The sequence below is a fragment of the Globicephala melas genome, chromosome 9, assembly GCF_963455315.2.
Source record: "Globicephala melas chromosome 9, mGloMel1.2, whole genome shotgun sequence".
Classification (NCBI taxonomy): domain Eukaryota; kingdom Metazoa; phylum Chordata; class Mammalia; order Artiodactyla; family Delphinidae; genus Globicephala; species Globicephala melas.
This window is the reverse complement of record NC_083322.1, coordinates 13,474,589-13,494,555: the sequence shown is the minus strand read 5'-3', so window position 1 is coordinate 13,494,555 and position 19,967 is coordinate 13,474,589. Positions and strand designations below refer to the sequence as shown.

General features: G+C 43.7%; 1 pseudogene; it reads left to right on the top strand.

The window, feature by feature from the left end:
• Nucleotides 1-15,974: 15,974 nt before the first annotated feature.
• Nucleotides 15,975-19,764, top strand: LOC132597864 (large ribosomal subunit protein uL6 pseudogene; annotated as a pseudogene).
• Nucleotides 19,765-19,967: the final 203 nt, after the last annotated feature.

Sequence of the window (19,967 nt, the reverse complement as noted above, 5' to 3'; positions counted from 1 at the left end):
CCCCGGCCCCAGTGCCAGCCAAGCCCTTCACACCCTTAAAGGTCCAGAGTTTCTACTGCTTTTATCCTTTCTGGATTGGGGGTGGGTAGCCTTAAACAGCCCTGAGAGCCGGAGGATTTTAGGGCCAGAAGGGTTCCTAGAGGTTTCCTTGTTCACTCATTCTACCCCAAGCCCAGAGCCCTTTAGCGAAGCTTGGACAACCCATCCCATGGAAGGGGCCCCACAGCTTTGGGGGACTATCAGTCCTGGGGATTGGAGACACATTGGGGCTTTTTAATCTCAACCTAGATGAGTGCTTCTCTCTCTCTGTGTGTGTGTGTGTGCATGTGTGTGTGTGGGTGCGTGTGTGTGTGTGTAGTCTCCACCTTTGTAGTTCACAGGAGAATGGTTGTCTGGGCACATCTTTTAAATATACAGGAATCATTGGCATTGGTAATAGATTGTGAATATATTTGATTTGTATTCCAATGGAAGGGAAAGCTCCAGGGAGGGAAACAAGATCTAGTGGAGAGCTGAGGATGGGGGAGCCTGGCCCAGCTCCTGGCTCCAAGGAGGCCAGGCCCAGCCCTGGAGACTAGCTCTTATCAGCCGGCTGGGGACCTGGGCAGAGGCACATCTGCTTCTGTTTATTCTTCCTCTTTATCTTAATGGGTCCCCCCACCTATCGCTCCCTGGAATATCCCTCACCACCACTTGGATACTCAGGTACCTCTCCCTGCCCTGGGCAAAGACCCAGGGAGGGAGGGGATGGGGGAGGACAGGCCAGATATTTGGTGTCTGGGTTAAGGCTCCTTACTAAACGCCACCCCAGGCTTAACTGGACGCTAAGGTGAAGGTGGCAAAGAAGGAAAAGAGTAAAAGGCCAAAGACCTTCCTCCTGGAAAGGAAACTGGCAGGTTTCTAGGAGCAACCTTAGCTCTAAGAGAAATGTAATTACATTTAAATTTCGGGTTACACCTAAGCTAATAACTATAACTGGAAATTCCTGTGGGAGCAGGAAGTTTTCTCTCATTAAGAGATAATAGAGAGTCACTCGCCCTTGAACCCAGAACAGTCAGTTTCAAGCCCGGAGGACTTTACTTAGGTAGGGCCTCTACCAGCCCATAGGGCACCTTTGTGCAAATTAGAAAAAGGGGCCCCTTCTTGCAGGTGTCACAGCCCTCGACTGGGCGAGTCACCTCTCCCAACTTCCTCAGCATCCTGGGCCAACGAGAACCAGGACACAGCTACATAGTCACAGCAGCTCCCCCTCCTGCCCCTATCTATCCCTTCCATTAACCTGAGCTTAAGTGCTGAACAGACCACCCCAGAAACAGAGAAAAACTCTGCAGCTATGAGAAGCTTGGAAGGCTTTTACGCTAACTTGGTCCAAAGTCCCTGCTCCAATTCATTCCATGATAAGGCTTCTGGTTGGGTTGCTAATCACATTCCAGGCCTGGCCCAGGTTATCCTAAACTGTGATTACTGGCAATTTAGAATTAATGAGGAAGTTACCAAATTTCTCAAGGATTTCTTTCTTTAAATTTTACGTAATGCCTATCATCTTAAAGCATGGGGTTTTTGTTTTGTTTAGTTATAGACATAATGAAGTTCACTTCTTTTAAAGCAGTTTCTCTTTTTGTAGCAAAATTGGCAAAATGGCATGGTGGTTCCAAGCTCGATGTTGGAGTCAGAATGATCTGAGTTCCGATTTTAACTCCTCCACTTGCTAGCTGAATGGTCCTGTGCAATTAACCTCTCCACACCCTGGTTTCCTCATCTGTAAAAGGGGGATACATAAGTGTATTGACCACAAAGAATTAGTACGTGAATTGAATGAGGTGATGCATGGAAAACACTTGCAGGGTGCCTGCACACAGTACCTAATAAACATTAGCTATTATTAAGCTTATTTTAAATGGTAAGGAAAGTGACACCTTATTTATGGGTAATTGAGAAGGATGGGCTTGTTTCCTGTCCCTTGAACAAATGGCCAATCCCAAGTCTCAGGCAGGAAAAGTGAGCCTAGGGCATCAAATCGTGCCAGAAGACAAGGAAGTATTCAAAGACATAGGAGCTAGCTGGAAAGGATTCTTACTGGCCAAATTTGAAACAATTTGAGCATCAAAATAAATAATGACTACAGTTGGTAACACAATGAATAAAACAAAATCCACACGTTCACAGTGATATTCAAAATAAAAGAGAGAGGGAGGGAAATACCAGCCAATAAAAATGGAAGGAATGATAGAATTGGAAAACAGTACTTTGCAGGCCCCAGTAAAATAAGTGATTTAGGCAAAGATTAACAATGGAACCATCGGATGAAAGGTTATCGGAGAGTAAGATAGCCTCATTGGGTTAAAATAACACCTACAAAAAAAAAAAAAAAAACACCTACAGATGACTTACAAATTACCAAGTGGAAGATTCTTCTTTACAATGGAGAGATCTGGTAGTCACCATCTTAACCGAGCAATCAAACTGAGCATCACTAATAGTGCAACAATTATGCACCTTCTGATGTGATATAATCCAAAATACACAATAAGCCAAAGTGATTAACATACTTCTAACCAAGCCTCATGACCTACATTCCAGTTTACAGAAAATACAGGGATAGAGGAACAGTGAAATTATACCAAGAGAAATCAAAAAGGCAAATTCACAGTGTGGAACATACTCTAAGACAACTGACCTGTGACAAAGGCTCTCTCATTGACCAGACTTCAGTCAGGTTCCTTTGAACCCTCTTTCCACTAGGCCTTGACCTTGGTCCCCACCCTGTCTTGGGCCTACCCAACCCAATCTTAGCAGAGTGCTGCTAAATCATCCCTCCACCCTCGCTATCTGATCACCCTTAATATCTGATCCAGTTCGTCCTCTTCTACCCACGACAATGTCTAAGGACTTAACCTATCTTTAACAAGATTCCCCCTGCCCTGCTCCACCACGTCTCCTATTAGTACATCTCCATCCACTGACTCCCTCACCTGCTCTTTGTCTGTAAATCCCCACCTGTCCTTGTTGAATTTGGAGTCGAGCTCCCTCTCTCTCCCCTGTTGCAATAATCTTGAATAAAGTCTTCTTTATAGTCTGAGAATCTTTTTTCTTTAACACCTGGATACTTCAAAGAATTAATGTCTTTTTTTTTTTTTTTTGCAGTACGCGGGCCTCTCACTGTTGTGGCCTCTCCCACTGTGGAGCACAGGCTCCGGACGCGCAGGCCCAGCAGCCATGGCTCACGGGCCCAGCCGCTCCGCGGCATGTGGGATCCTCCCGGACCGGGACACGAACCCGTGTCCCGTGCATCGGCAGGCAGACTCCCAACCACTGTGCCACCAGGGAAGCCCTAATGTCATTTTTTAAAAGGGTGGATTACTACAGAATAAAAGAAATTAGAGAAATTAAAATAATTTAATTACATTCTTTTAATTAAATAGAATTAAAAGAAGTTAGATAGCAATCAAATGAATATCAGATACTTTGGATGGATCCTGACCAAAAAAGAAAAAAAAAATCTGCAAAAGTTATTTTGAGGACAATTGGATCCTTTTGATTATGGATTGGAAATTATAGAATTAGTCTTAATTTTCTTAGGTGTGGTAATGGTATTGATTATAAGGAGAATGTCCTTACTCCTATGAAATACCTGCATTTTGGTAACTCCTGTACTTAGAGGTTGTATTAGTTTTCTAGAACTGCTATAACAAATTACCACAAACTGGGTGGTTTACAACAACAGACATGTATCCTCTCTCAGTTCTGGAGGCTAGAAGTCTCAAATCAAGGTATCAGCTGGACCATGCTCTGTCTGAAGGCCCTAGGGGAAGATCCGTCCTTGCTTCTTCTTACTACCTTCTGGTAGTTGCTGGCAATCCTTGGTGTTCCTTGGCTTATGACAGCATTAACTGCATCTCTGCCTTCATGGTCACTTGTCCTTCCCTGTGTGTCTCTCTGTGACTTCAATCTCTCTCTCCCCTTACAAGCACATCAGTTATTGGGTTTAGGGCCCACCCTAACCCAATATTCTCTCATCTTAACTTGATTACATCTGCAAAGACCCTATTTATAATAAGGTCACATTCACTGGTACCAAGATGTTAGGACTTCAGCCTCTCTTTGGGGGGAATATAATTCAACCCACAACAAGAACAAAATGTCAGGATGTCTGAAATTTACTTTCAGATGTCTCAGCAAAAGATTTTATAGTTAGAGAAAGAGAGAAAGGGAAAAAACCCCCAAATGTCATGAAATGTTAATAATTGTAGAATCTAGGTGGAAGGTATAGGGTGAGCATTATAGTCTTTCAACTTTTCTGTAAGTTTGAAATTTTCAAAATAAAAAGTTGAAGGAAAAACAGATTCCTAGCAATTCCCCCATCCACAATCCTGTTCCGTTTCATATATCTGAGGCAGATCCAGGAATATACTTTTAATAAAGGTTCCCTTTTTTGGGGGGGAGGCGGGGCACACCACCTGGCATGTGAGATCTTAGTTTCCCAACCAGGAATTGAACCTGCGCCCGCTGCATTGGAAGCATGGAGTCTTAACCACTGGACAGCCAGGGAAGTCCCAGCGTTCCCATTTTTAATAAGCACTTGAAGGTGATTCTAATGCACTGCTAGGGTTGAAATGTACTAGTTGATGTCATAAACTCACATGGATATTATTTATATCCCCTGCCACCTTTTACTCTGTTTCCTTTTGAGAACATAAATTTATGTAAAATTAAATCAACCAACACAGCATGCACATACATTCATACAAAGATGGTGAATATTTTAGTGAACACTGATTAATGTAACAATGTCTAACAATTTATTATTAGATATGTATTTCACAATAGAGAAATATATCCAAAGTAAATTTATTTCCCTTGAACGTCAATAGGCTTCAGCTAGGATTTTTTTGATCCCTCTCTCTGCTCTTATCTCTCTTCTGGATATATGCCTTTTTAAAAAAAAAAGTGTCTTGGGCTTCCCTGGTGGCGCAGTGGTTGAGAGTCCCCCTGCTGATGCAGGGGACGCGGGTTCGTGCCCCAGTCCGGGAAGATCCCACATGACGCGGAGCGGCTCGGCCCGTGAGCCATGGCCGCTAAGCCTGCGCGTCCGGAGCCTGTGCCCCGCAACGGGAGAGGCCACAGCAGTGAGAGGCCCGCATATTGCAAAAAAAAAAAAAAAAAATTGTCTTTACTCATATTTTAGTGGGGTTTTGGGAGGAAGCTGAAGCTTATACACATGTTCAATCTGCTATGTTTAATGGGGAGTCCTCAGAACCCACAGTTTTCAACCTCAGTTTTATTGAAGTCAGCTTCCTCATGTAAACTAGCCCCAATTTCAAAATGGAAGTCAAGGAGAAATGTGACTCAGTTCACACTGTTTGAAGACCACTTTCCAAAAATGCTTTTGGCCTGTGTGGTTAAGTCTGAATGATCAGTCTGAGTATACTTGTCCGACCATCATGTGTGGACTGTGTATATGCAGCCCAAACCCATAGCCCCAGCCTTGTCCTTTCTGATGAAACACCAGTGCCCACAAACAGAAGGTTCCTCTTCTCTCACCATGGAATAAACAGGAAGGTCTCTTGGGACTGTGGTCTTAGGACTATAGCTCTGCCCCTAATTTCTGCAGACCCTTTATCAAGAACTGAGTCATTGCAACACCACGCTCAGCCAGCTGTCTCAGCACAAGAAAAGCTTTGCTGTGGTATGAGGTTTTGTGGGCTGCAAACTACATCTAGGTCAGCAAATTAAACTCCACAGGGTGGTTACCAAGTCCAGCTTCATCTAGCTAAAGGGCTGTCTGATTTCACCCTTGGATACAAGGCCCATCTGCGTGTGTTTAAGGTACAACACTTCAGGCCTAAACCCCTCGATGACACATGCCTAAACTCAGAATCCTATTTACTCCACCAGGGCTCTGGGGTATGTGAGAGTAACAATACTCCATCCCAGCAGATACATTGAGATTTGTGTGTGTGTGTGTTGGGACAAAGTGGGGAAGTGGCGCTGTATTTCTTTGTTCCTCAGTTTCACTCACTGTTTCTTTCCTGCCACTTGTGTTTCTTTCCTGCCATGTTGACCCAATCATGAGCCTTTTTTCTCAGTTCCCTTTCATGGAAGTTTTTCAGAATGATTTCACAACAGATGGCCAACTGGTCTACTACCTAGATAGAGCTTTACAAAGAGAGTATCTAGATGGGGTAGGGTGTGTCACCTTGGTTCAGGAACTGGGTTGCAGATTTATAGTGGATAAAGTCTGCAGAGATTAAATCTTGTTAAAAATTCAAAACAAGCCAGCAAATACTTATGTGAAGGCCTGATGCTATCTGGGGCTCTGGAATACAGAAAAGAAAACCAGAGTGGCTGTCTTCCAGGAGCTCTTTAACTATGAAGGTAGGATTAACATTCTAGTGGATAGCTACATTTTTCACTACCTAGCACCCATGCATGCTTTTCCTGATAATAATACCCCAAGTTCACTCTGAGAAGAACCCCTCCTCCATCCTTAGTCTGTGTGCTTTCAATGCCTGGTTCTAGAGCTGAGGTATAGACTTAAGGCCAGGTCACAGTGACTGGTTTAGAGATGGGCATGAAGCCTAATAAAAGCCAATGATATACATGAGATGTTTGCTGACACTGTTTGGGGAAAGGTATGAGATACTTTTTGCTAGGATTACCACCAATAAGGATGATGTGAACCTGGAGCTGCCAAAAGCCACACGATGGAGCCTAAGAATGAGGCCAACACAGCAAAAGACAGATCAGAATGAAACAGAGAAACTGACTTCCTTGGTCAAGCCATTCTTGATGTTCCATATATTCCTAGACTTTTCTGCTAATTGTCCCAGTAGTTATTTTTATTTGTTTAAGCTAGTTAGATGGGGATTTCTTTAAGATGCCACTAAAATGCTCTGTGTTGCAACTAAAAGGTTGAATAGTGTCCCCCCCAAAATTCACATCCACCCAGAATTTCAGAATGTGACCTTATTTGAAAATATGGTCTTTGAAGATGTAATTAGCTAAGGATGTTAAGTCGAAATCATCTTGGATATAGGGTATGCCCCAAATCTAATGACTGGTATCCTTACAAGATGAGGCAAAGACTAAGAAAGACACAGAGACACAGAGAAGAAAGCCATGTGAGAGAGACAGGGGTTGGAGTCATGCTACTAAAGGCTTAGGAATGCCTGGTGCCACCAGAAGCTAGGAAGAGGCAGGGAAGTGTCCTCTGACAGAGCATTCAGAGGGAGCATGGTCCTTCTGACAGCTTGATTTTGAACTTCTAGCCTCTAACTGTAAAATTTCCATTGTTTTAAGCCAGGTTGTGTCCTTTGTTACAGCAGCCCTAGGAAACGAAAATACTGCAATATGTGAAATAATTCAATAATTCAATAATTTATTGGCACCTAATATGTGTCCAAAGAGGTTTTAGCATAAAATTCAGAGAAAAGGGATATGGAGAATGTAGAGGGATATTTGAGCTGGGACATCATGAAGCCTGAAGAACTGTCTGCCCCAACTACCTGCCCCACCATGGGTGCCTCTGGAAGTTCCTGGAGAAACTAGAATTTATGGTCTCTGAACTCCTCTTTCTGGCCTTCTGGCAGGCCATTCTCCTAACATATGGACTTCTTCAGCAAGAAAATGAGCTCTGTTGGATAGAATTGAAAATATTTCTCCTAGCTTGTTCTTTGTCTTTGTTTAGAGTGATTTTGGCCCAGTAGAATTTTTGTTTATTGGTCAAATTTTTAAATTTCTTTATGGCTAATTTTTTCCCCCCAATTCCCCTGTGTTTTCATCAAGTGTGCTGTACTGTGGAGTAAGTTATTTCTTTTCCAATTTTTTTCTTCTTGTGGTAAAATACACGTAACATACAATTTATTATCTTTCTTTCTTTTTTTTTTTTTTTGGCTGCATCGTGCAGCTTGTGGGATCTTAGTTCCCCAACCAGGGATCGAACCCAGGCCCCCAGCAGTGGAAGTATGGAGCCCTAACCACTGGACCACCAGGGAATTCCCTTAATCATTTTTAAATATATAGTTCATGGTATTAAGTACATTCGTATTTTTATGTAACCATCAACACCATCCATCTCCAGACCTCTCTTCATCTTACAAAACTTTAATTATACCCATTGAACAATAACTCCCCATTTCACCCTTCACCCAGCCCCTGGCAACCACCATTCTACTTTTTGTCTCTATGATTTTGACTAAGTAAAACGTAGCTTTCTTTTATCTTTACTGTGTTTCCCTTCACTGTACTTCCATCACCTTTATTGGGTGTTCCCAAAAAATAGCAACAGTCATAATAGTACCATTTGTTGTGTCCAGGCATTGTACCCAGGGCTTAAGTACAACGGCTCTAATCTTTCCAGTATCTCTACAAGGCAGGTAGTATTCTGCCCATTTTACAGAGGAGGAAAGTGTGGTCCAAAGAAGTTACACAAATTGCCCCAGTTAAGGGTCTCACAGCTCTTAATTGGAAAAGGGAAAAGTTGTGTTCGCATTTGTCCAAGCCAAAGCCACAGCTCCTCTTACAATACCATTCAGAAGCCTTCTATCTATGCCCTCAGACTACAGACTGCTGATCTTGTCTCTCAAATGTTGATTATTCTATACAAATAGAGGGAGAGATATACCATGTTCTTGGATTGGAAGAATCAACATTGTGAAAATGACTCTACTACCCAAAGCAATCTACAGATTCAATGCAATCCCTATCAAACTACCACTGGCATTTTTCACAGAACTAGAACAAAAAATTTCACAATTTGTATGGAAACACAAAAGACCCCGAATAGCCAAAGCAATCTTGAGAACGAAAAATGGAGCTGGAGGAATCAGGCTCCCTGACTTCAGACTATACTACAAAGCTACAGTAATCAAGACAGTATGGTACTGGCACAAAAACATAAATATAGATCAATGGAACAGGATAGAAAGCCCAGAGATAAACCCATGCACATATGGTCACCTTACCTTTGATAAAGGAGGCAAGAATATACAGTGGAGAAAAGACAGCCTCTTCAATAAGTGGTGCTGGGGAAACTGGACAGCTACATGTAAAAGTATGAAATTAGAACACTCCCTAACATCATACACAAAAATAAACTCAAAATGGATTAAAGACCTAAATGTAAGGTCAGAAACTATCATACTCTTAGAGGAAAACATAGGCAGAACACTCTATGACATAAATCACAGCAAGATCCTTTTTGACCCACCCCCTAGAGAAATGGAAATAAAAACAAAAATAAACAAATGGGACCTAATGAAACTTAAAAGCTTTTGCACAGCAAAGGAAACCATAAACAAGACGAAAAGACAACCCTCAGAATGGGAGAAAATATTTGCAAATGAAACAATTGACAAAGGATTAATCTCCAAAATTTACAAGCAGCTCATGCAGCTCAATAACAAAAAAACAAACAACCCAATCCAAAAATGGGCAGAAGACCTAAATAGACATTTCTGCAAAGAAGATATACAGATTGCCAACAAACACATGAAAGAATGCTCAACATCAGTAATCATTAGAGAAATGCAAATCAAAACTACAATGAGATATCATCTTACACTGGTCAGAATGGCCATCATCAAAAAATCTAGAAACAATAAATGCTGGAGAGGGTGTGGAGAAAAGGGAACCCTCTTGCACTGTTGGTGGGAATGTAAATTGATACAGCCACTATGGAGAACAGTATGGTGGTTCCTTAAAAAACTACAAATAGAACTACCATACGACCCAGCAATCCCACTACTGGGCATATACCCTGAGAAAACCATAATTCAAAAAGAGTCATGTACCAAAATGTTCATTGCAGCTCTATTTACAATAGCCAGGACATGGAAGCAACCTAAGTGTCCATCAACAGATGAATAGATAAAGAAGATGTGGCACATATATACAATGGAACATTACTCAGCCATAAAAAGAAATGAAACTGAGTTATTTGTAATGAGGTGGATGGACCTAGAGTCTGTCATACAGAGTGAAGTAAGTCAGAAAGAGAAAAACAAATGCTGTATGCTAACACATGTATATGGAATCTAAGGAAAAAAAAAAAAAGGTCATGAAGAACCTAGGGGTAAGATGGGAATGAAGACACAGACCTACTAGAGCATAGACTTGAGGATATGGGGAGGGGGAAGGGTAAGCTGTGACAAAGTGAGAGAGTGGCATGGACATATATATACACTACCAAACGTAAAATAGCTAGCTAGTGGGAAGTAGCCGCATAGCACAGGGAGATAAGCTAGGTGGTTTGTGACCACCTAGAGGGGTGGGATAGGGAGGGTGGGAGGGAGGGAGACGCAAGAGGGAAGAGATATGGGAACATATGTATATGTATAACTGATTCACTTTGTTATAAAGCAGAAACTAACACGCCATTGTAAAGCAATTATACTCCAATAAAGATGTTATAAAAAAAAGTTAATTATTCCTAGTTTGACCCTCATAGGAAAAACTTATTTTCAATTATTGCATATAACTTTTTCACCTTGTGTCCTAGTTACAAAACATAGCTCTATTAATATCACGGGAGAACAAAAGGAAATAGTTATTAAAAAGCAAATTCTATTCCCCTTGGTCAAATTCCAAAGTATAAGACAAGTATAGCCCCAGTGGCTCCCATGCTCTGGTCCCCCCTCCACTTTCTGCTCTCTCTCAGGTGGGTGACCTCCAGCTGCCATCTGGTTTTGTCCTAACTACAGGAAAGCACAAGAGAGTTTGAACTTTGCCCCATTTGAACTCTTTTTCCTGTGTGAGAGCTGTGCTTCATTTGAGGAAGTGCAAACAATGGTGAATGATACTTGTATGTTTGCTAGGGCTGCCCTAATGATGTGGCTTACATGACAGAAATGTTTCATACTTCTGGTGACTAGACATTTGAGGTGAAGGTGTGAGCAGGGTTAGTTTCTTTTGAGGCCTCTTCCCTTAGATTGTAGATAGCTGTCTTCTCCTTGTGCCTTCATATCGTGTATTAGTCTGCGTGGGCTGCCATAACAAAATACCATAGACTGTGTGGCTTAAACGACAGATATTTGTTTTCTCACAGCTCTGGAGGCCAGAGTCCAAGATGAAGGTGCTGGCCTGGTCGGGCTCTGGTGAGAGTTCCCTTCTTGGCTCAGAGGCAGTCACCTTCTCACTGTCTCCTCACATGGTGGAGAGGGTTCTAGGGGTCTCTTTCTCTCCTTACAAAAGGGTACTAATCCTGTCGTGAGGACCTGTCTTAGCTCAGGCTGCTATAACAAAATACCATAAACTGGGTGGCTTATAAACAACAGTTTATTCCTCATAGTTCTAGAGGCTGGAAGTCTAAGCTCAGAGTGCCAGCATTGGTCATGTTCTGCTGAGGGCCTTCTTCCAGGTTGCAGATTACTGACTTCTTGCATCCTCATGTGGCAAAGAGCAGAGCACAGGAAGCAAGCTCCCTTGTGACTCTTGGAAGGGCACTAATCCCATTCACGAGAGCTCCACCCCTATGACCTCATCTTATGCTTATTAGCACAGAAGCCAAACCAAAATCAGCAGTCCCCTGCCCTAAGCTTTCTCACCACCAGAATCTGCTTGTGGTAGCCAATGGCAACTCTTCTAGCTATTTTCTCTGATACTTATCTCCATGTTTAAGAATACTGTGCTTCTACTGCTATTTCTTTTGTTTTGTTTTCCTTTTTGGCCGCGCCACATGGCTTGCAGGATCTTAGTTCCACGACCAGGGATTGAACCCCGGGCCAAGGCAGTGAATGCACTGAGTCCTAACCACTGGACTGCCAGGGAATTCTCTACTGTTGTTTCTTAATTTATCATGTTTAGACATTCTCCACTGACTCTGGTAGGTGAGTACCTAACTCTCTCATGTACAGCCATCACTTCCCCTCCCCCATCATCCCAACATAGCACAACTTTGGAAGAATAAATAGTTGGTATTTACATTATAATGACTATACAAGTATCATTCACTGCTGAGCCAAGTGAATATTACTTATCTCTGTTCTCAGGCAGCCTTCAGTATTCCTAAAGTTAATGATGGCCTCGTTTTTTAAATTCATTTTATGTTCTATGACTCATCATTAGTGTTCTCTAAAAGCTTTAACATCTCTGCCAAAGGCCTTCCCATGATATTTTCCATATGGTCAAGCACATCAGCTCCATTTCTTCTTTCCCAGAGCCTCTGAGGAGGCCTCCTTCCTCCTGCACCCAAGCTGACTGGGCTCTGGCTTAATGCTCTGCTGTTAGTCCTAGGACTTTGCTCACACCTCAGTGATGGATACCCTAGTCCCTATGTTGAGGATCCCACCTCTCTCTCTCTCCCTCTCTCTCCTCCCTCACTTTTAAAAAATTTTTATTTCCTCCTTGTAATGAAGGAGGAAGTGTCTATTAGTGTCCTAATAAAATTCACTTGAGAGTGTACTCAGATAATTTTGTGATTGGGTGAAAAACTAGGCATTGCTTAGAGCACATCCTTTCTGAGTTTTCTGATTTTGATTCTATGGGGGCTCTGTGCATTTCATTGCCTTTGAGCTATTTCACAACTCTGTAAATTGTAGGTAATTGATAGCAATGCAAAATAATTCTTATCTAGAGATATGCAAATAAATAACCCACAGTCCCTCTCCCCACCCCATACAAGGCTCCCTACAAAAGGCAGTTTCATATCCGTTTATAAATTCATTTCAAAATTCCTTTTTTCCATATAAATTTGTGCTTCCTTGACATCTTTAAAATGGTTGTAACATCTTACTGTTTCCCTCATTAATAATGAGGTAAGATATTTTACATACGTTCATTTTATATTTGTGAGAGTCATGATTTTACCTTTTAAAAAAATATTCCTTTAATAGAAGTGTATTTTTAAAGTCACTGAAGTCTGAAAATATCTTTATTCTTCTTTCACAATTGAGTGATAGATGGGTTGGGTATAAAATTATAGGTAAAATACCCAATGCCACAACTATACCCCAATTAAAAAAAAAATCCAATGCCACTTTGACTCCTGTTTCTTTGCATATAACTAGTTTCCAACACTCCCCCTCCATCCTATTTGTTTGTTTGTTTGTTTGCTTCTTTATCCATGGGATTCAGAAATGTCATAATAATATGCCCTGGTGAGGGTCTTTTTCACTCATTCTGCCATGCACTTCAGTGGATCTTTACATCTAGAGACACTTGCCCTTCAGGTCTAGAAATAAATTTATATATGATTTTCTCTTCCTGGAACTCCTTATATTTGGATGTTGAATGCCTAAATAGATCTTCTAGCTCTCTCATCTTCCTCACCATTCTCATTATTGTATTAATTTGTTTCTCTACCTATTAATGAGGTTGAGTAGCTTCCATATTTAATTGTCCACTTAGCTTCTCAATTATTCTTTTTCTATTAAATAGAATTTTGATGTAAAACAATTGAATATAAACCGATAGCTTGTCAGTATATCACTACATTTCAAAGGATGACAATTTTGAGGAAGATTGATTTATATCACCTAGGTAAAATTGGTGCCTTGTCTTTTTTTTTTTTTGGCTGCGTTGGGTCTTCGTTGCTGCATGCGGGCTTTCTCTGGTTGTGGCGAGCGGGGGCTACTCTTTGTTGCGGTGCGCGGGCTTCTCACTGTGGTGGCTTCTCTTGTTGTGGAGCACAGGCTTTAGGCTCGCGGGCTTCAGTAGTTGCAGCACGCAGTCTCAGTAATTGTGGCTCGTGGGCTCTAGAGCACAGGCTCAGTAGTTGTGGTACATGGGCTTATTTGCTCTGCGGCATGTGGGATCTTCCCGGACCAGGGATCAAACCCGTGTCCCCTGCATTGGCAGGCGGAGTCTCAACCACTGCGCCACCAGGGAAGTCCCACCTTACTTGTGTTGCTAGCCACAGAATTTCCAACATTTTATACACAATCTGGCATATAATAGTTGCTAAATATATCTTTGTTGAATAAACCCTCAACTTATAGATTCCTACTAAATCCTAATCTAGTTCTTCCTCCAGGGTTAAATAGTAAATAATCTTTTTTAACTTTTCATTCTGGAAAAATAAAAATAATATTTTTCAAGTATTTGCTATTTGTCCTGTTCTAAGCTCTTTAGGTGTGGTGATTAATTTAATCCTTACAACAATCCAATGAGATAGGTATTATTACTATCTGCATTTTGAAGGTAAAGCAATTTATCTGAAAGCTTCATTAGCTGAGCTGATATTTGGCTCCAAAGATTATACTTTTAACCATCATATTAGATGCCTCTTTGGTTGGCTCAGCTCACAATCCAATTCTGATCTATTTATAGTAGCTGTCAGGCACACATTGTTGAGAAGAATTCTGGGGCAGCATTTAGGTTGCATGGAAAAAATAATCTGCCTTGATTGATTAATGATGTCTGCCACAGGCCCAGGAATGGCGAGTCAGGGTTGTTTTTTTTTTTAAACACTGCTTACTCATTCCTTGGAGAAAGAGATTATCTTTGGGGTTATACATAGCTCTAGTGCTTTTGAAATTAGGGCATGTTGACATCCAAAGTGTTTAAAGGCTGCTTTGTTTCTTTGCTGTAGCAGGAGAATATTTTAACTGCCTGTTTATAATTTATCTGAGAGAAGCACTGGTAATTAGGCATCTGATCACTCCTCTGATTCCCTTGCTTCTTCCTTTTCCTGTGATAACAGAAAGTCAGGAAAATAATCACATTGCCTCATGATACCAGTGGGCCATATAAAAAGCCCCGTGATGTTGTTTTCCCAATCACTGGTTTTCTTGACAGCCAGCATTTAAACCATTCCAAACACCCCTCCCGTCAACCGTTAGAAATGACCTTAGGATTGGTCTCTTTACTAACCTTCCTACTACGTCCCAAACAGTTTTACAACTTGGCTTCAGCTGCAGGGCAGTCCAGCTTTTAAAGGAATTATATCCCTTTCCCAGAATAGCCATTAAACAGAACTTAACACAGTTTTAATGGAGGTATAAAGTGACTTTTTCCCATCCCTCCCCACTTTTCAAAGTGCACTTTTACACTCAGAACCAGCATCTATTTGTTTAGGACAGTTTATAAGGTGTTCACTATTCACTTTCTCATCCTTTAACAATTTTTTTTTCAGCTAAATAATATACATTTATTGAGAATTCCTGGGATGGCTGTTATTTCCTCTTAACTACAGGGCAGGGAACCAAGCAGAGAAAAAAAAATCACCAAGAAAGCCCACGGCCCTGATTCCTCTGGCTGAGCAAAGGGAAGAGGAAAGTTGCTCCAGGGGGCAGTGCTCACGAAGGCAACAGCATTTTGCAGGAGGCCTGCGGAGGAAGTCCCATGACACCGGGGGTGGGTGGAGGCTGCTTCTCCCCCAGTGGCTCCTCTATTTCAGTTTCTTGAAGGGGCTCTTCTGGCCCTTGATGACGCCTTTCTCTTGGAAGTTCCACAGGGCCATCAACAGAAAGCCAAGTGTGGGCCCGGGTTGTAATAAGCATCTTGGAGATGGTGGGGCTGCTCAGACCTTGCCCACTTTGCGGCGGACAGGGCTCCCACTGAGGAGGATGCTATGCGCCAAGCGTCCCCCATCAGGGAGAAGAAGGAAGACCTCGGGCTGCCTCCCAGACAGATGCTGCAGGTCAGCAGACCCCCATAGAGCCTCTGGAGGGACCCTTCCCACTTCAGCTATCCAGTCCGCGGCCCTCCCGTAAGGCAGACAGCCTGCTGCACCCGGGAAGGAGGGGCATCTCATCTTCCTGTTGACACGGCACCTCCTGGGACGGTGCTCACATGTAAGACAAGAAGCTTCCACCACCCCTCTGCCATCTGCTGTATCCCATGATCTACGATGTTCAAGCTCAGCCCCAGAGAGCCCCCTCCAGCACGCATCCCACAGACCTGCCCCGATCTTGGCATGCACAGCAAACCCACAGCCAAATGGGCCCGATCTGAACACATCTTCAAGGCCCGGACCCTCGCTGGGTGTTCCTTTTCTGCTGTTATTTATTTGTAATGTTGTTAATGTGAAATCACATATGTATAGTTTAAAAACAATACTAAAGCCAATCCCCTAGTACTCATAACCCAGGTTAAGAAATATAACATTAGTAAAGCTTTGGGGCTTGTGTTAGTTTCCCATGGCTGCTGTAACACATGATCACAAACTGAGTGGCTTAAAACAAGGGAAGTTTATTCTCTCACAGTTCTGGGGGCTAGAAGTCTGCAGTCAAGGTGTCTGAAGGCTCCTGAGGAAAGTCTGTGCCTTTTCCTGCTTCTGGTGGCTCCCAGCAATCCTTGGCTTGTAGCTGCAGCACTCCAATCTCTGCTTCCATGGTCACTGGCCTTCTCCCCTCTCCTTTCTCTTATAAAGACACCAGTCATTGGATTAGGACCCACTCTAATCCAGTCAGTATGACCCATCTTAACTCGATTAAGTCTGCAAAGATGCTCTTTCCAAATAAAGTCACATTCACAGGCAATGGGGGTGAGGACTTGAACATATTTTGGGGGGACACAATTCAATGTCCTACAGAGCCCTTGCTGTGTTCTCCTCCATCATATTCCTTCCCCAAAGAGGTAACCACTTGGCTGATTTTTGCATTAATCTTTTTTTTTTTAAACTTTAAAATAGTTCATCACCTAAATCTGTATACCTAACACAAAAATTGTTGAGTTTTGAAACGCTGAGTTTTAAGCACAAGTCTAGCTGAATAAGGTAAGGGCAGTACTGCCGTTTCTGGATGAAGGCTCCCACGATGAGATGCTCCAAAAAGAGTCTTCAGCTCAGAAAGTGTTCAGAGCCCCGCTGGGGGAGAGTGTGTAGTTTGGAAAACTCAGCACTCACCAGAATTAGGGCACTTGTGTGGACAAGAGACTGGGCCCCTGGCAGGAAGATGGCTGGGTAAGTGGGCTGCATCCTGAGTGCTGGTAAGCTCACACGGGATGGTGGGGAGCCCCTAGGATGGCTCCCATGATCCCTCCCTCGCCTTCACTCCCACTTCCAGAGGGACCGGGGCTGATGCTCCTGTACACTCTAGGGATTCCATGGCTTCTCGCTTTCCCACCGGCCCCCTGTGACTCCGCCTTTCAGCTCTGCCACTTCACCCTCCTCCTGGGTTTGTATATTATCGCTTAAATCCCTCTGCTGTAGTTTGAGTGGAGTTTCATTAGGGAAAAGATGCATGTGTTCAATGTACCGTCTCCACCTTGAGAGCTTTCTCTTGGTCTCACTTTTCTACTGAGCTGTGTTTTAGGATTTCTTCCTTCATTCACTCAATCTGATGTCTGCAAGGCTGGGCTGTCAGGAGGGACAGAGCTGACAGTAGTTGAGCTGACAATAGTTGGGGAGACAGACAAGGAAATCGGTCGTTATGACGCAGCAGTAGTGCTTAAAATATGGTTCCTGGACCACCTATGCAAGCATCTCCCTGACGTTTCGTCAAAATGCTGAGACCTGAAGGTCGGGCCCAGGGAGGATAAAGACTCCAGACGGGGGAGCAGCCGTCAGCTATTTGAGGCTGGTTGGAGCCAAGGCTGGGGAAGCCCACCCAGAAAAAGTGTGAGGGGCCATGCACTGGCCAAGGACTGAGTGCGGAGAACAGCAGTACCTGTGGGCTGAGCACAGAGGGAGACTGAGAAGAAGAGGTGGGAAGATGGCGTGTATGTTGACGGCTGTCATAAACGTTCCAAAATCCAGGTTTTCAAAAGTAGCACAGAAACCAGTCCTGTGTGATCCCCTTACATGAGGTACCTAGGGTCGTCAAATTCAGAGAAACAGAAGGCAGAATGGTGCTTACCAGGGGCGGGGGGAGGCGGGGCGGCGGGAAGCAGAGTTTAACAAGTATAGACTTTTAGTTTTGCAAAAAGTCTGAAGACTGGCTGCACAACAATGTGCATATATTCAACACCGCTGGACTGCACGCTTAAAACTGGTTAAGATGATCAATTTTATGTTATGTGTTTGAGTTTTTTTTTTTTACCACAACAAAAAATAATTTAAAAAGAAAAGAAAAAGTAACACAGAAACCAGGGCCTGTTTCTAACCTTCAAAAGTTCCTTGATTGGACTTCCCTGGTGGCGCAGTGGATAAGAATCCGCCTGCCAATGCAGGGGACACGGGTTCAATCCCTGGTCTGGGAAGATCCCACATGCCACGGAGCAATTAAGCCCATGCGCCACAACTACTGAGCCTGCGCTCTAGAGCCCACAAGACACAACTACTGAAGCCTGCGTGCCACAACTACTGAAACCTGTGTGCCTAGGGCCCGTGCTCCGCAACAAGAGAAGCCAGAGAAGCCCACACACCGCAACAAAGAGTAGCCCCCGCTCGATGCAACTAGAGAAAGCCCGCACGCAGCAGCGAAGACTCAACACAGCCAAAAAAAAAAAAAAAAAGTTCCTTGATTCTTTACCCTTTTGTGATCAGGCTGACTCAGCAGACCAGCGTTCCCCAAATGACGACAAAGCTCCAGTGTCTGCTCATCGCCACTGGGGCGTGAGGGACTTTGTCTCCCCTACTTATCCAAGAGCACCCCCGGACACCGCATGCCAGGAGACGCAATCTAAGTAAAGGCTTGAGCCGGAAGCCAGGTCTCAGCATCTCCTCCAACCGTGTTGCCCCCTTCCTGTCCAGCACCCCCAGCTAATCAACCAAAGCTCCGTTTTGTGTGGCAGTTCCTGAGGTTTGCCTGTCACCAAAAGCTTCTGCTTTGTCTCCAAGGGCTCCAGTGTCCACTTTGGGTCCTGTGGTTTAGCCTCTGGAAATTCAAATGGATTCTGGCTGAATTCTGTCACAAGATGGACTCTACACCCTCCTCCTTGGTGCTCTGAGTAGGCCAGGTTGGGGGCATGATGGGTTATCAGGCTAGTGGGAGGGGAACGTAACTTGAGAGGCCCAGTGCATGTGGGGCCTCGAGATGGGGTCCAGCTACAGGGCCTGGCTCTGGGGAGCAGCACGGAAAGGTCTAGAGCTTCATTCAAGAAGTCACAGACTCTAATATAGTAAAATAATTAGAGCCAACACTTAGCACCAACAATGTGCCGGGCATCCTTCCAAGACCTTAATATTGATATGTGTGCACGAACTCAATGAATTCTCCCAGTGAACTTATGAGGTCAGTACTACAGCCGACTTTACTGATGTAGAAACAAGAGCACAGGGACGGGGTTTCTCTTTGCTGCATCTGCTGTGAGAATGAAAGCAATCAGGCAGTCGACGGTCCAGAAAATGTAGACATCACTCAGAGGGATGCACAGGTGTCACGAAGGGCCCCACAGGAGGCTGCAGAGGGATTTGAATCACATCAGGGTCAAACTCAGTCTCCTTGGAAGGAAAAAGAAGAGGCTCTGGGTGGACAAATGGTGGGGAAATAGGAAGGAACTGGCTGTGGTTTGCACTGTCGGTTGTCACGTACAGAATGTAATGGAGGGTGTTACCCCGGCTTCCGTTCCAAGATGAGATCTGTGTGCTTCCCCATCACCGTTGTCATTCAAGAGGACAGGTCTCTGGTTGAAATCTGGAATTTCTTGTATGAGAAATATATCAGCAGCGTTTGAAAGTATTTGAACCAGGCGTTGCTTGTTCAGTGTCTCAAGCCCAGAAAGAGGAGTTAATTCTTAAAGGAAAAGACATTGAACTTGTATCAAATTCAGGTTGTTACTTTGATCCTGCAAGCCACAACGGTTAGAAGGAAACCCGGACACTTCTGGATGGTATATGAACAAGTCTCTGAAAAAGGAACAGTTCAGCAGGCTGATGGAGATCTACGAGTTGTCTGGCTATGGAAAATAACTAGATGGCGGATCATTCTTAAGACCTATTTTTAATACGTTTGGTGGTTTGTTTTTTTTTGCGGTACGCGGGCCTCTCACTGTTGTGGCCTCTCCCGTTGCGGAGCACAGGCTCCGGACGCGCAGGCTCAGCGGCCATGGCTCACGGGCCCAGCCGCTCCGCGGCATGTGGGATCTTCCCAGACCGGGGCACAAATCCGCGTCCCCTGCATCGGCAGGCGGACTCTCAACCACTGCGC